Here is a 17951-nt window from a genome sequence, read left to right as displayed (position 1 = left end):
TATAGATGACATTTTGCCTGGATTATTGAAAGAAATGCCACGAAAAGCAATCATCATGTTGACATATATATTTAACGCCTGTTTAAGACTGAAGCATGCTCCGGAATCCTTTAAGGTGACACATATAATTATGCTCAAAAAAAACTGACAAACCTGCAGAACAAGCCGAATATTACTCTTAATTTCGCAGCTACCTGCAATATCAAAACTCTTTGAGAAACTAATATTTAAAGGTATTAAATATTTTGTAATAATACCAGATTTCCAGTTTGGTTTTCAGAATCACCACTCAAAAATCGATCAAGTGCACAGAGTAACTGAGGCTATTGAAAAAGCGTCTGAGGAAAAGAAATACTGCCCTGCAATATTCCTGGATGTCTCACAAGTTTTTGATCGGGTTTGGCATTTGGGATTAATCTGTAAGATGAGTAAATTGTTACCGCCTAACTATTGTTAAATGCTGGAGTCATATCTTTTCGGAAGAAAATTTAGAGTCTCGCTCGAAATGGCGTTCTCGACATTTAAAACTCATTCGGCTGGAGTTCTGGACTCTCCTGTATCTGCTCTACACTGACATCCCAACAACAAAAGAAACACTACTTAGAACTGACGACACAATTATTATGGCAAGCGACATATCTCTGCCTAGGGCAGTAGAAAATGTGCAAGTCTCAGTCAACAAGATTTATAAATGGACGAAAGTTTGAAAAATTCAACTTGATAGCTACAAATCTATTCACGTTAATTTTGAATTGCGGCAAAATAATAAAAACTTAATTATATCACTCAATGGATGCCCGATTCCTCAAGCAAAATCAGCGAAATACCTCGGAATCCATCTTGATGGTAGATTAAATTGGAAACATTATATTAGACAAAAAGCAGAACACATTAGAACCATATAAAATAACTATACTGGTTAGTCGGAAGATACTCAACTTGATAAAAAATCAAAGAGGTTGATTTAAAAGACAATCATAAAACTAATTTGGATAGGTTGCAAATATGGGGTTGCACCTGGATGACCTGGAAATCAAATGGATTTGCAGTGTTATCCAAGCTTTCGCCTTGAAACACGAAAGATTACTAAATCATACTAACGTGAAAGCAATACAGCTGCTGAGTAGCGCACAGGATGTCAGAAGATTGAAGCGAACCAAACGATATGAACTTAAAGTGTATACCTTTAGTATAAACTATAGCTTAATTTAAAATAGTTTTCTAATTGAGGAATATATATTGATGTATTTTCTCGCACTCGTCTTGCTTGTGAATTAATCCAAGTACAAATGAATTGTAGTAATAAATTATGTTATAATTAAGATTGTACTAAGTATACCTAATTAAGATGTTATCAAAAAAACTTTCTGTATGCATCAAATGTTTGTTTTTCTATGAGGCAATCTTACAAATACTATTTTAGCCCTGCGAACAATATATCTATAGATACTTATTCATATTTGCTACAACTGTATTAATTTAATAAATAACATTTTTCTTCATTAAACACAATAATAACATATCTATCATTTGGATTATATGTTAAAGTCTCTACACAGAGGAGTGTTTAGCAGATAAACATTTTAGAATCATACAGCTCAGAGCTTATTTAAAGCTCAGAATATGTTTTCTTACCGTTTACTCTATGCATATGTGGTTTTTAATGTGTCATCGAACTATATATTCTGTTTATCACATCATTGGAAATAAATTCAATGGAATTATTCAATGGACTATAACTTATTGGTTTACTGAATTGATGCCTTTCTATTAATCTTTATCAATTGTATACGCGATCGAATAAGTAGTGTTAATAAATTTTACAAATGAATTCTTCCAGGGCAAATTCGCATTGTATAGCCAGTAATATCATAAATATTATTATAAATTAGACAAATGTTGTGTACATTATTGAAAATAACATCTAAAGATCTTCACATATGTGCATCTGATATGGAAATCATCTCCCACAAGGAAAGAAGATTATACATATATGGTATATAACATTACCTTGATAGGTCTGACGTATATTTATCCTAAGAAGGTCAAGCGTCGTTAATAGTAGAACTAAATATGTATTTATAATATTTCATCCTCCATAACATCATTGTCGAAATTTTATGAGACTGAGCTAGAGGACGAGAAGTGGCGTGATCATCGAAATCATCGAGCTGATGAACTTGTGTTCCCAAATCAAGTTAAGAAAATCTTGATTTTAATTGACACAAAGTTTAAAATGGTTCTTTGATTATCTTCTTACTTAAACTTAGACAATATATTCAGATTATTATTGTATATTTTAGAACAACATGCAAACATTCGTAATGACCGGAAGAAAAAAAGGTATATCAAAATAACACGCAGCTTATTGGTTAAGAATAGCTCCCTCTGACTTTTCTCATATCTGAAAATTATTTACTTTTTTTTGGCAGTACTTAAACTCAATGGCCTTCTGGAAAATCTGAAATTAATCTACTAAACTTCTTCTAATTACTGTAAGTATAATTGTTTACAACCAAGTACATGGTTTTTTTAAATGACTGTATAAGCAAATAAAATTATGTCAAGTCTAAAATATTACTGTCGACTGATGCAGCATTTCAAAATCTATCGAGTTTTTAAAGTAAAATGTTTAGAATCTTTCCTTATAATGGGTTCGGGAGAAAGTAATTTCGTTTTTTTTATATTCAGAGCGAATTTATTCATATAAATCTTACCAATAATTTATGATATATGTGTCACTTCGAACGACGAATCAGGCAAATTAATATAGTTTTACCTGGTTTGATGATGAATAATCCTTTTTCAATCATAATAAACGCTTTGGCTTTGTTTTTGGGTTTTGTGGTAGTTTGCGAAGATACTTCGGGCCTTAATTACGATCTTTTTTGCAACATTATTCTCGTATGTTATTTACTTTTCATTACTAATATCGAGCTTTATTTGGTGACTAGGCTTGTGGCAATGAGCCTACATTTTATCGTTTTCAAAATCCGAAGATTTCAGACTCCCTCCGAAATGTCAGTTTTTAAGGCACAATAACTTTTGATAAAGTGAACAAATTACCAGCTTTCGTGAAAGGTGCTACAGTATGGATTCATAGAATAAGTAACACTGAATATACGCATCTTGTGTATTATGAATTAGCAACTTTAAATCGATACATTATTAGGAATAATCAAAATATTTTTTCCGCAGCCCTTATTAGAAGGAAACCATTGCTTATGGTAAAGAAACTTAATAGCTATAATCTTTCCTTTTTCTGTTTAAGAAATTGAAACGAACCTAGACAAACGTGTGGTTTAAAACAATAACTCCCACTCCGTGGCGCATATTAAGCATAAGCCAACAGTAGGAATAAATAACAAAGGAAAATTTATATCTCTCTTCCGAAAATAAAGAGCTGAGAAATATTTTATTGCAAATTATTATGTCGGCTTCCACTCCTACGTGATCTTTTTGACACACATTTCGCAGATAAATTATTATTTTGACGTTTATTATGTACGTATTATATCTCTTTGGTAGAACCAAATGTAATCGTGATTGTTTTCTTTGAATAATAAAACTCGACTTGAAGTTATGAAAAAGATAATTATGTTTTTTTCTTAGTTCGACTCAAAATATTTCGCAACTTCGGGGCGGTAAAATAATTAATTTATCAATTATATTGCAAATTGTTAATTAAAATTAGGTTTGCCCAGAGCGTATTCTACCGAATTATATTGTATATTTTTGTTTACTAGAATGCGTATTTTGTTATTCATTATTTGCTATTAGGTCAAATATGTTTTTCACTAAATAAACTAGTAATAATTAATATCTACAGGTTTACTGTTTGTTTTCGAACTATATAATAAATATGAACAACTTGTTTTTTATCAATCTTGTTCTTAAATAATTAAATAACCTAGATTTAGTCACAATTGACTGGAAATACCTGGGTGGGTCTTTCCCTTTGCTTATTCTAAATTTTGATCCATTTTTTATCTCTTCTTATCTTGAATTTTTGTTATACTTTGGAGTAAATTATATTATAGACTTTTGTGTCCAGTATAAGTCTCTTTTGTTTGCATAAGCAATTTCAAAAGAGTCAAAGTATTGGAGATATTCCTATAAATAAAAATTTAATATCAGTATTCTTATTATTTCCTACTATATATAACAGGTTAATTGAAAAGTCTCCAGCCTACCATAGCAAAACAATTTTTTTTGCCGAAATTGTTTTTTTTTCAATATAATTCCCTCCAAGGGCGATACACTGATTATAGCGACCCTCCAACTTTTCGATATCATTTTTGTAGTAAGATTTGTCTTTTGCTTCAAAATAGGCCCCAGTTTCGGCGATCACCTCGACGAACATTTCTTCCCAGCGAGCATTCTTTTGGTATCTGAGAACAAGAAATAGTCGCTGGGGGTCAGATCTACGGTGGATGAGGAAGCAATTCGAATCCAATTCATGGATTTTTGCCATCGTTTTCACCGACTTGTGGCACAAGGGTTTATTCCGCTTGATCGTCCTCAAGCACTGCTTAGAATCATCAACTCGTCGTTGTTTTTGATCAAAAGTGAGCTCGCGCGGCGTCCACTTTGCCCAAACCCAAATATTCGTGAATGATATGATGTACATGTTCAGTTAATATCTTTAGAGCATCTGCTATTTCTGCGTCTTCAATTTCAATTTACGGTCATTCAAAATCATTTTGTGATTTTTTAAAATGTTTTCGACGGTAACAACCTCCTTTGGGCCTCCTCTGCGTTTACCGTCTTCTTCTCATTTCACCACTTCTAAACTTAGCATACCAATGCTTGACGGTTGATTTTCCTGGGATAATCTCCGGAAACTCGGCATCAAGTCAAGTTTTTGATTCAACTATATTTTTTCCCTTCAAAAACAATATTTTATCATCAGGCGAAAATCTCTTTCATCCATTTTTTTTCACAATAACAAAAGTCAGCTCTTGATCAAACCAATGATCCGACAGCTGTCAAATTTATACACACATCTTTTGAGGGTTATGGCTGTCTAAAAACATATAGATTTAATTCTAGTAGCGCCATCTATGTGTCAGGCCGGGGACTTTTCAATTGACACGTTAGTAAAGATACGTAAATGTGTTTTAATTGTACTTCAGGCCCCTAACAAAAAGCGAAATAAAGTTTTGCTTCATTTATTACTAAATAAAATATAAACTTTGAGTTTTACTGGAGTGTCTCTCAAGGCTTGACTGAGTTGATTGATAGGGAAATTAAAATCAGGTGATCTTTTCGTGTGGCCAACACTCCTTTTCTACCAGAATACTGCGCATCTCTTATTAGACTACCATTGTAATCATGCAAATACAGTAAATACCCAGTTGGCTTACCATACGATGATCAAAATTAAACTATCTTCGGAGGTTCCATTGGAAAGATTCCACTGTTGTAATTTTGGAGTCCATCAATAAGACATATTCATTGAATGTATTGAGATCTACCGCTATGTTACTAACCCTAGTTTAGTTGACCTTAAGGGGGTTGCATTCATTTTCAGAATTTAAGTTACATTCTCTTTTTGTCAAATGGTGAAATCACTTTTTCACAACAGGTAATTCATCAGAATGTTAGAAATGTTTTATTAATGATGATACATTTATATGATTCAATCAATATTATTCAACAATTAGTTCTGATATAAAAGTGTAACTGTTTGAATGCGCCTTTCAATCATGTAACTTGTTATAGTGGCATGGCAATTACTAACATTAAGGTGCTTACATGCATTGATCAGTGATTATATATTGGTAAACATGCGAGGTCTACATTAATACAACCGCCATATTTTATGGTTTCTCTACTTGAAATTAAAATTTAACATTTAGTTATTCCATAATTTCGACAATCATTGCTTTTTTATTTGAATTGAAGAAATCTGCTGCAAAAGTCCATGCAAATCAAGTACTTTGTAATTTCACTGATTTAAAGTGATGGATCAATGGCAAAGGACGATCTGGATTGTCAAAAAATTTAGAAACATCTTCCGGAGGGCCTAGCTTAGTTGATGAAGAAAACCGAAAATCTGCGTGTTAGGAAATCTCAAGTGCAAAAGTTACGAGTTAGGCCAGGAGAACCATCCACATCTTCAACAAAGCGGAATATTCATGGCCATTCAAGTCTTACTGTTATTACAGTGGGGTCATCAAGTTGTAGTATGTCACGAATTATTCAGTATAGGCCATAGAAAATAATAAACATTTCCATAAAATTCGACTTTTAGTGGATATTAACAAATGATTGACGGTTAAAGAATGAGTTACCGAAAGAGTGAACTTCAAAACACATTTTATGTCAGAAGGGATTAAAAAATACACATAAACATTTGGTCGAATAATTTAATAATTAATAACTAAATCACTCTGCTTCAACAATTTATGGTCGATAACTTAATATAATGTTAGATGTCTTAATTATACAGGTAGCAAATCAAAAGATTTTACTAATATTTATCAGGAAATTTATTTATGAGGGTATTAGCATATTTTAAACTATTTTGAACCAAATATTCCTTGAATTTAGTTGTTTAATGGTTTGTTCTGAAATAATAAATAGCTAATAAATTTGTATACTTATAACTATTGGCGACGTTATTCAACGTAAGATTGTATTATAATGTTGTGACATAAATATTAATCAAAAAAGATTAATTAAATTTCAAAAATAGTATCAGATAAACATTACTGGAGGATTTTTCATTAGAATTTGATACATACAGGGTAGGCTGAATGGTCCGCGGAATAATAATAAGATCATGTGTTTCTGGTGACGTCAAATATTTTTGAATTGAATAGAATTTCTTACATTTTGCAGCATATGTGATAAAGTTTTGACTATAAGCCTAAACTAAATAGAGATCTAATTTCATGGGATATTTTGGGGAACTGTTTGGCAATCATCTAGAAGCCACTGTAATTGCCTTCTCACGTTCATACTATTTTACTTCTTTGTTCGAATGGCTAAGCTAAAACGTGCAAAGGTATTTGATTGGTACATTTCACTTCTATGAAAGGTTTATTTGTTTGTTTTGTTTCGTGTGTAATTTTTTTAATCAATATTAATTTGTTATAATGTATCCTCGTTAAGTGTCGTATATCAGAATGCAGAGAAAGCAATTTAGATACCGTTTTGCTTTCAAGAAGTCTTTTATATAAAAAGTAAGTTAATCATCGGTTGGAAATCTCAAATTATCTGGACTAAACCCGTTTAAATGTGACTCGATATTGTTTTTACCCTGTATATGTACAATGACTTATATAGAGTATTTGCTTATATATAAATATATATTTCGTTGATAAAGAAATTGGTGGGAAAAATATTGGCCAGAGAATAAACTCAAATTGTATTCAGATCGAATATACAAATTATATTATATTGAAATCTATCTGTTATTTGACTAGTGCGAAATTGTATCGCTTTCTAAAAACATGCTTATATAAATGACATCAAGTGATTAATCAAGTTTTAAGGGGTTTATTTACTTATATATACAAATATGGCTATGTATCTCTATCAGTATATTTTTTAGAGCTACCTAGCCAGCATAGCTCGAAATAGAGTTGGATATATTAGAACGCATAGAGTTATAAATATATATCTAAGCATATTAAAATATAGAGTACATGTAATTTTTGTGTACATTCTGTCATGATTAACTACTATTCTATCTACAACCAAAAAGGTGAAACTAATTTCATAGAGACAAAGAATTATCTCATGTCCAACATAGTAAGTCCATCATTATTGTTTTATTACAAAGTCATTACAAAGTCATGTTCTTCATTTTTTTACTGGATTTTGCCAGGTCAATAACATCATAGTTGTTTTAACAGATATCTTTAAATAATGCATTTTTTATTCTGTTGTGTCGTTTGTTATTTTAAACATGTTTATTCTGTAATATGTAATTATTTTCAGATTTGATAGAAAACAGAGATGAAATTTATTATCGATATAAGAATATGTAAGATAAAGGCCTTTAATAACTTTCAATTTTAGAACTTTTGTTGGCCCTACAGTAAAGTGAAAATACAATAGAGTTGTTTCGTGAATTTTTTATTTTTATTTTTTTTTATATTACTCTATTAAACTTAAATTATATATATATATATATATATATATATATATATATATATATATATATATATATATATATACATACATAGATATATATAGATAGATACATCTGTATATTTATATTTATATTGATATTAATTTAATAAATTTTTCAGCAATTATATATAGTTTTTATTTAAATTTTATTACTCAATAACATGTGACGTCAGGAGAAGTCACGTTTAATAAACATCAATTAAGAACATCATATATCTTCACAACAAAATACTTTGTTTATAGTTACCTATGATGAAAATCTAATCTAACCAATTAAATTCCTCGAATAACATTTTTTTTTAATGTATTCAAATGACTGACATTTCTTGTCAGTTGTGTCAAAATTACATATAAAACCACAGTTTTTGTCGCCATTCTTAATATTTAAATTATTTATATAAAATTCACAATTATATATGGAAGATATGTCGACTTAGTCTTGCACATGAAAATTATTAATTTTATATTTAATATTTTGTACTGATAACTGTTTCCGCACAACAATTAAAAAAAAAATTCAGGAACAGGAAAACATTGTTAAACAATATCAATGAAAAATAAAAAGCGTATTTCGAATAAATTGTTTCTAAAAAAATCCTGTAACTATTAAGTTACAGCACCAAGATATCCTCTAGTCGTATGCTTGTATTGATTTCTATTTATCGAAAAGTGTTACTTCATTTGAATTTAAAAGTTCAAGAATTTCAACTCCATTGCTGTTTGAAGAAGAATAAACAATTTATTAACAAATCGGGCACATTATTTAAAAAAGCATAGAAATTTTCTATATATAACATTCCCGAGATCGATTATTAAAATTAATATTACTTATTTAATTTTGATTAACATATTTTGTATAAATTTAACTTTTAGAAATTACTCTCTATATAAACTTTATCTACTTTATATATGCTTATTTCCCTCAAAGGGATTCATTAGATATTTATATAAGTGGATTACATTATATTTAGTTTTAGTATTACATAAAATTAATTAGATGATTTCCAAATTAACTCAAGTTAATATTATTCAAGTATATACCAATAATAATTGTAATTGTAAAATTTACATTAAAATTAAACTTTTTTTATATAGTTCTATATACTATACTAAATAAAAATTTCTATATAGTTAAATAATATTTACAATTCAAGATTGAATGTGATTTAAATTATAATAATACTACTAAAACATATGTTACTACACACCTCTATTATTTTATATATTAGTTGGTTCATCAACATTTTCTTTGATCAAAAAACAAACAAACTTTCTTTGTTTTTTTTTGTATCGTTTATTTTATTCTATGTATTTGTGTTAAACAAATTTTGTTTATAATAAATCATAAAAATACACGAACTTTATTTTCCTTGGATTTATCTTATATTAATACAAGTGGATTGTGTTATATTGATTTTTAGTGCTATACAAAATTAATTATATGTTTTTCAATTAACTCAAGTTACTATTACTCAAATATATATCAACTGTAACTGTATTGTAAAATATACATTGAAATTGAAACATCTTTACCTAGTTCTATAAATTATATTAAATAAAATTTTTCTCCCGAACTAAATAATATTTATACTTCAATACTGAAAATAATTTAGCCTATAATAATATTTACAACTATTATTTTAGATATTTATAATTTAAGGTTCATGAATATTCCCGTAGAGCGTAAAACAAAATTTCATTTACCTAATCATAAAAACGCACGAAGGCTTTTTGTAAAGGTAATATCCCACTTAACTATACACACTTTGGACAGTCCAACACCACAGCACATTTCACACGGTGGACGATTGCACCACACCGAAGACCTCACACGCAACTGAAAACTTTGCATTTCTAAGTGTTAACTCCCCTTCCACATCCTATCCCCTCCCATCAGTGTTTCTGTCACATTACATTATTAATATTTACATATAAACAATTCAGTAGTAGATTCTTCAAATAGTATTACAAGCTCACTGTGAGATGAATACATATTACATACATATATCTGTGTAATAAATTTGACAGTTCCCGGAATGTTAATTAATTAATAAGCAACATATTGTATAATTTATTTTTGTTTCTCATAAGCGAACTATGAAAAATACCAGAGGTACTTATATAATATATAATTTTATAATATAATTTATATATACATTTATATATATATAATTTTATATATACAAAATAAGATATAGTATTTGTGGCATTTTATTATAGAAATCTCTGAAAGAAATATATATAATTAAGTGCCATCAGAGTTAGAGAGTATCGGAATTACTTGAAATTAAAATATGTAACAGATATTTATTAGGTATTTGTAATTTAATTACCTCTTGAAAATATCATTTGTAATTGGTATTTCAAATACTTAATGGTTAGGTATTTTGTAGATATTTCAAATATTTATGGCTTTAAAATATATTTGAGTATAAATATATTTAGCAATCTTTTTAATGGATGAGTTCTCTAAAGTGGCAATCGCTAAATATATAAAATTGAATAGTTGGCAATACTGTACGTATATTTTAAATTAAATCATAGAAGCTGCACTAGAATCATCATCTCTTTCTAAATTTCATTATGAAAAGCGATTATTACAGGAAATATAACAGAAGATGAAACTAGGGAGAGAGTTGTATTTGTCTAAGCAACCAAGATATGTCCGTCACCTATTAAGTCTTTGGGCCACTACCGTCAAATGATTTCATTAAAGATTCCCATATTAGAAGGGCACAATATTCAGAAATTGCGAAATTTATTTTGTTATGGAATATTATCAGACGGCTTAAATCGTCCGACGTCATTAAAGACTGTTTTGAACATCAGTTAATATATCATCAATCCAACAAAGTAGAGTTTTCTTTACGAATATATATTATGGCTTATAGTTTGGTAAGTTGGGTTAGACTAATACTATCGGCTATAGAACCAGAACACCCGTAGGAATTATTGAAAAGTACTGAAACCAATTACTACAGATTTAGATTAGATTCAACAATTGTTACTATGCTAGTCTTCTGCCTAAAAACCAGGTTAGATTAGACTTCAGGAATTTTTGTGTCACTGCATCATAAATAAAAGAAAGCTTAGAAAGATGTTGTGAAAAGTTTTTTTTTAACTGACATTGAAACAAATGAAACCGTATCGACGATATTCTACCACCATAGTTACAAAATACGTTGGTTTCCAAAAAAAATCGCAACATTTTCTATTTCAAATACACGACTTAAAAACGCCATTCCAGATAGTATTTTATAATTTGTATTTTAAATAAAGTAATAAAGCATGCATTTTATCTTTTTCGGAGTGCCATTCATAATAATGGGTTGGGGACAAGGTAATTTCGTTTTTTTTGTCATGTTTTTAAATCGAATTTATTTTTATGGATGAATTTTTGCCACTTTTATGGTAAAACCATACTTACGGAACTGATGAAAGCTTCTTTTAAAGCAAGTTTTATATCATTAAAGCTTTTTTTCAATGTTCCGAAAATAATTTAGTCGAGGAAGGACTTAATCTTTGTTACTTTAATTACGAAAAATAGTCAATGCCTGATGACAATAGACAATGTCTTATAATTTTTAACCTCCTGCCTCAATTCCATGAATTTTGAAAATTATAGATTTGAATTAATGGTTTGGTCAGGTCCGAGCAGCCCATGATCAGTCATTCCTTTCCAAACCCACTAAGTAATCATCCTTGGTGTCAATGCGAAGTTTGTAATAGTTTGTAGTGTTTCTCCTGACATCAGTTTGAATTTTTTCGCTTATTATTGTTGTAGGTAATCCGCTTTTTATCAGTGGCATTTAATCGTTTAAAAAATGGTTCAATTTCGATTTAGCAGCGATTCGGAATAAACGATTCGGAAGAAAACTCGGAACATTAAAACTAGCGTTGGGAACTATCGACTGAAAACATTCGAAACAGTCGATCGTCGCAAAACAGTCGAAACAGCCGATAGTCAAGACACTACTAAAATAGTAATTACGATTTTCAGTGAAATGCGCGGTTCGGCTTTTTTTTCAATTCGTGATGCCAGACGAAGATATACGAATCCTTTCCTCAATAAATTGTGAGAGAGGAAAGGACGGAGATAATTGCTTGGGGCAGTTAATTTTATATGAGGTTATACTTTTCAACGGTAGTATAAGTGAGACGGAGATGTATAAATTCCTTCACGAACCTTCACTAAAAAAGAAAAGAAAAAAAAACTAAATACTATAAAAACGAAGTAGAATTACTTTTATATTTGAATGTTTTGTGGATCTATAAAAAGGAATTGAAGGTTTCTGTGGTATGGAATAAACCCCACAAATGTTTTATTATATTTTAATGTGTTAGTTGCTTTTTTTAAATAATATACTATAATAAATATACACAATAAAACTTAAGCAAAACCTAAAAACTAAAAATGTACGATAACCATAAACCTAAATGCTAACTACATAAAAATTAAACATAGACCTAATCATAGAAAAAAATCTAATCTGCGACACAATTGAATGAAATGATATAAATGTTTTATTTATAATTGAACGGAAATATTGTTTAACAAAAATCGAGGGAGTGATCCTAATATTACTTATTATTGGCATAAAAACAGTAAAAAGTATTTTACTATTTATGATTCACAATTTTAATCTATTTACCCTATTACACAGTCTTAAAAAATATTTTAACGAAATGCTGTAATATTAATATACAATATATTGTTATTTACAAGTAAGCTATCAAAAAAATTATAAAACTGCATATATTACATATAAATTTATGTAAGCATCTAAGCATATAATTTATGCAAGACAGATCCAGAACGTTAAAAATCAGTCGAATGAAACAAGTAGGACCAAAAATGGTAAATAAAAGTATGACTGAAACAGTCGATAGTAACAAGATCAGTCGCACCGAACAGTCGATAGTCAATTTAAGTCGATAGTTCCCAACACTAATTAAAACATTCAATGTTACATATAATGTTCTAAGAAGTTGATATGATCAATATTGAATTCCGGATAAAATCTATCGATCTAACATGGATATTCTAAAAAAATCGCATGCCCTAGATGAGGCCCTTAACACTGAGTTTCGTAATGAATACTAGCAAACCAGTTCCGACACACAACATCACATATTTGTCGTGATGCCTGCCCTATATTTTGCCTTTTTCTGAAGTACGGAACGAAAATATGACGAGAATAGCCATCTGGAATATTCATATTCAAAGCGTAATAACTTTTAACTCAATAAACAATATTTACCTTTTCAAGTTGTATTTATACCCAGAATATTCTATAGACTATTGCTTTTCAAATGCTCTGTAATATGGTTTCACGAGCATTATATTAAGGACCATTACACTTATTTCAACTTTTTCATATGTGTTGTTCATTCATACTTTTGTTTTATTTTGGACCTTTTATAATTTTGATAGTTTAAAACATTTACTTATTTATTTATTTTTTATATATTTTAAACTCTCCTTTTACAAAATATGGGTTTATCTGGACTGGACTTACAGTTTAACGTGGGCTCCGAACCACGGTCCTCAGTATTAAGCCTACCGACTGGCGAGTGACCAACTTTAGAAATCATCCCAGAAGACATCCGGTCTTACCCAGCTTGGTTACTGGCGTGACTGGGATCATTTTCCTTGTCGGATTTTACACTCTCGCATAGAACATTCACAAATTTTAAACAATCACAAACATAAATTTACGACGATGCCCCAGCAGAATACGCACCCGCGGCTATCGCAACAGTAGGAGGACTGTCCCATCGCCTTTACCACTGCGCCACCAAGCCCGCAATTTAGTAATTTAACGTTAAAAATTAAAATTAAAATTTGATATGCTTTTTTCTTACTTTTTCTATGATGATTTTGGAATGACTAAGGAATATTAATTAAATAAGTTCTACTTCACCCTTTGATACTATATAAACCTATAATGATAAAAAGTGATAATATTCCTGTTAAAATAAGTGTAATTTTTAAATAATATTTGAGTTTGCCACGCAAAAGTACAGCAAATAGAGTTGGCTTATTTTTTATTGCGTTAAAAATTTGCATAGCATTTAAATAAAATATTTTAACAGCAGTCAGCTGCTTTCTAACACTTGTGTAATATAAGGAACCGATCACCAATGACATGATATGAACTTGAAGTGTCAATGCACCTATGTATATTTATCTCTTCTCATTTACAATTATATACCAGACATTCGCTTCAAAATAATGAAAGTATTTGTGTGGTATTTGTTTAATTTATATAAATGAAATAATTAAAGGTTTAATTAGACAAGAAAAATCAGAATTTCCTTTATTGAAAAATTTACGGTCTGGACCTATTAATGTCAAGTTCCAATGTCAATCTACTGAAATTAATTGTTAATAATTTTATGGTGATGGTTTTGTTGATTGACTTTAATAAAGTTGTTTGTTTAATTGTGATAAATTTAATATCAAACCAAAGCAGCAATAAATTCAATGATATTGTTCGAAAACTCTCTTTCCAATATTGTACATTAAAACAATCTAATCCTCAGGTGTTAGATCTGGAGTTCTTGGTAGCCATTCGATGTTGCCTTGGCGTCTAATTATTCGCGGTGATCATCATGTATAGAATTTATGTGTTCTATCTTCTGGTCTTGTGGAATCAAAACGAATTTATTCCTGAGACACACTTTATAGATTGACGATATATCGATTTTTTTTAGTTTCGAGAAAGAAACAGCCATAATTGATGAAAAACAAGCAGCGGTACATGTGATCTGTACTATAAGCTGATGAACATTAGAACGATGTGATCATTTTGATTTGTGCCTTTCTAAAAGTATCGACAATTTGATTCGAAATTCCTAAATTACCGAAAAGTATCAACTATATTGGAATATGGAGAAGGTTTATTATTGATTAGTCGTAATACCGTAAAATAATAGGTTAGATAAAATATTTCGTTTTTTTTTTCGTTCTTTAAAAAGTATATTAACTCATATGTATTTCAAATACTAATCGGCGACATTGCTGGAAGAATTATTGAGCGATTATTTTTGATGTTAGCTTTGCAAGACCCCGATCAAATTGTGTTTTGACCACATCAGACCAGATCAGACCAGATCATGCCGTCTCCATCAAACACTTACAATGAGCTATATTAACTTCAGAAAAGCTTTGAAACTGTCTGTGAAGCTGTTCCGAACATTTATTAAGATATCTTTTGAATATTAATATCGAATGTCGACGAGAAACTAGGTTAATTAAATCTTTCACTGTTAATTTACGTAGAATCCAAGTTACGAGACTCTTCAATATGTCCAATCTAACGTAAATGATTCAAAACTATTTTATGGTCGATGCTTAGTTGCTTAGCGATGTCCCCAGATCAAATATACCTGCTTAATTCAATTTTTTAATTTATTCTAATCACCTCTATAATCTCAATTTTCAAAAACAATAACTTTTGACTGAACAGGCTAATGACGCTACCTTTATATCTAGAATACTCCAGGGATTGTTACATTTCAATGCTGTTCAGTATAACTTCATTAATGCTGACGAAGCAAAAAACTTGTAATATATAAAAAATAAATATATGATTTTAAATAATTTTTTAATTTGTGCATAACTTTTCAATTTACTGTGGTACTTTGAAGTATGAGCAATTATTACTTAATAGTAAGTTTATCGGTTAAAATATTTCCTGAGCCCACAGCATCTCAACAATCCGAAATATTTTCATCACTTAGCACTACACATTAAATACATAATGAGAAAACATACTAAAAAGAGGAAGTCTTTTTCACAACTGTCGTTTACGCATGGTTAAATGTGACTTCCCTTTTATGTCATATCCATAGCAGCTGTTCAATAATACGCACTTCGAAAACGGTTTATCTACTTTTCTTTTAGTATACAATTAAAATTATATAACATTTTGAATTACTAATTCATGGAAATTGATACAAGGCTTTATATAAATAAAATAAATTATTGATTTACATACGGAAAATGAAAGAATGGCACTGGTTAGTCGAAAGATACTCCCAACTCACACTTGGGTCACAGATTCTAGCAATAGTTGAAATATGTGAGCAGCTATTTGGCTATTTTGATAGAATATTTGTTTTCATTTGTAAAATGAGCCTTTCTCAAAGATCACCTGTTTATCAGTTTTTAAAGTAAATTTACAAATTGAATTTAAGATAGATTTATAGACTTATTTATTAAGTTTTGTTTAATTCAAGTTTGGAGTAGAGCAGTCACACCACTTGTGGATGTTTTGTGTTGATTAATTAGCATGATGATAGAATTTAGTACTGAGAAAACTACATATTGAATTCGAAACATAGTATAAGGTGTCACATACTGTGTTTAAGTAACAATTAATATAAAATTTGTATGATATTAAATTTAATTAATTTAAATTTCTCAAATTTAAATTTAATTAATTAATTTAATTATTAATTATTATGCATTTATGGGCCCTACTGGGCCACGCGAAATGCAACAAAGGGACATTTCAGTAACTTTTTCTCTTTTTTCGGTCCATATTACTTTCATTCTCTCGGAATGTGCTCTTTTTGGTTTATCTGACCACCTGGTTCCAAGTTTCCTGGGTTTCTTTGTCTGGTCCAACATAGTGTCGTAAAATTTCCATCTAAATTTTTCCGGTTCTATCCTGTATTTGTTGTTGTGTTATTTCAACTGCGTTTAGATCCTCCTTAATTGCAGCGATCCATTTTATTGTTCTAACCTTGGCAATACTGCGAGCCTCATAGAATTCTACCACCTCTATGTTTATTCTGCCTGGCTTCATTCTTTTGATATGCTGATGAAACTTACTGCGAATTTCACCTTAAACCCCTATATATAGTACTAAACTTTTGCACTTCTTTATTTTCCCTTAGCCTGTATGTTCCTTCTTCAGTGTGTTTATGGCCTAAAAGTTTCCTAATCATTTTCCTTTTCATCCTTGGGATCTCTGCAATATCCCCCTTTCTGTTCAAAATGAGAACATCAGCTTCGCATGTTGAATAGGAGGTAAATTTTTTTGGAGAAATAGTTTGTAACTGTAAAACCTGCATCCATTTTTTGAAAACGAATCATATTAACGATCCTTTCCGGTCCAATTTCTTGAAGAGTTTCGAGCAAAAATTTAAAATGATAAACTCTTTGAAGTCCGCATTTAGTTTCTAAATATTTTGGTGTTAATTTATTGCCTCTCATAAAAACTGTTTTCTCAAACGAAATTTGAAAACCTACCTGTTCTGCTCTTTCTTTTAGAATCTCTATTTGTTTTTAAACTGTTTGTGTATCCCGGGTTAGAATTTCCAGGTCATCTACAAAAGCCAAACAGTTTATCGTAATTTTTGTTCTTCCTGATTTGGTTGGTTAATCAATATTACGACTTGACTTAATTTTGCACCCCTCTCGGATTACTTTGTTTAAGACGCATTTAAAAACTAAAGTTCCCTCACTCCTGTTTTAAATTCGAAGGGTTCCGAGTTTACTTCCTTATACATCACCTCGAATTTTGTACCAGTCAGATTTTGTCTGATGTATTAATTAATTTATTATAATAATTTAAATGTTATATAATATAGTATACGACACAGAATTTTAAAGAATTTTGAAATACCTGTAAATTCACTATTTAATTATTAACAAATAATAAACACAAATTAAATGAAACAATAGACGAAATTTAGATTATGTTCCACAACAGTTAATGAGCTTTTCACAAGAATTGTAACACCTATTTGGTGCATTTTACCTCTTAAATTACAGTAAAAATCAACGTAACGAA

General features: G+C 29.7%; 1 protein-coding gene across 4 annotated transcripts in view; it reads right to left on the bottom strand.

The window, feature by feature from the left end:
- The window catches only part of LOC143204547 (uncharacterized), a 274261-nt gene that overhangs the window by 122158 nt on the left and 134152 nt on the right, over positions 1 to 17951 (bottom strand). The window contains exon 1 of one of the 4 annotated variants that reach the window (XM_076417138.1): positions 9850 to 9988. The exons of the other annotated variants lie outside the window; for them this stretch is intronic. The gene's annotated coding sequence lies outside the window, so the exon portion shown is untranslated. Of the gene's footprint in view, positions 1 to 9849; positions 9989 to 17951 lie in introns of those variants that run through there. 4 annotated transcript variants of the gene reach the window in all.

The sequence above is a fragment of the Rhynchophorus ferrugineus genome, unplaced genomic scaffold, assembly GCF_030347505.1.
Source record: "Rhynchophorus ferrugineus isolate W39M unplaced genomic scaffold, kcgeb_rfMv2 rfM11, whole genome shotgun sequence".
Lineage (NCBI taxonomy): Eukaryota > Metazoa > Arthropoda > Insecta > Coleoptera > Curculionidae > Rhynchophorus > Rhynchophorus ferrugineus.
Note: the sequence above shows the minus strand (reverse complement) of the source record. Positions and strands in the feature narration are given on the sequence as shown.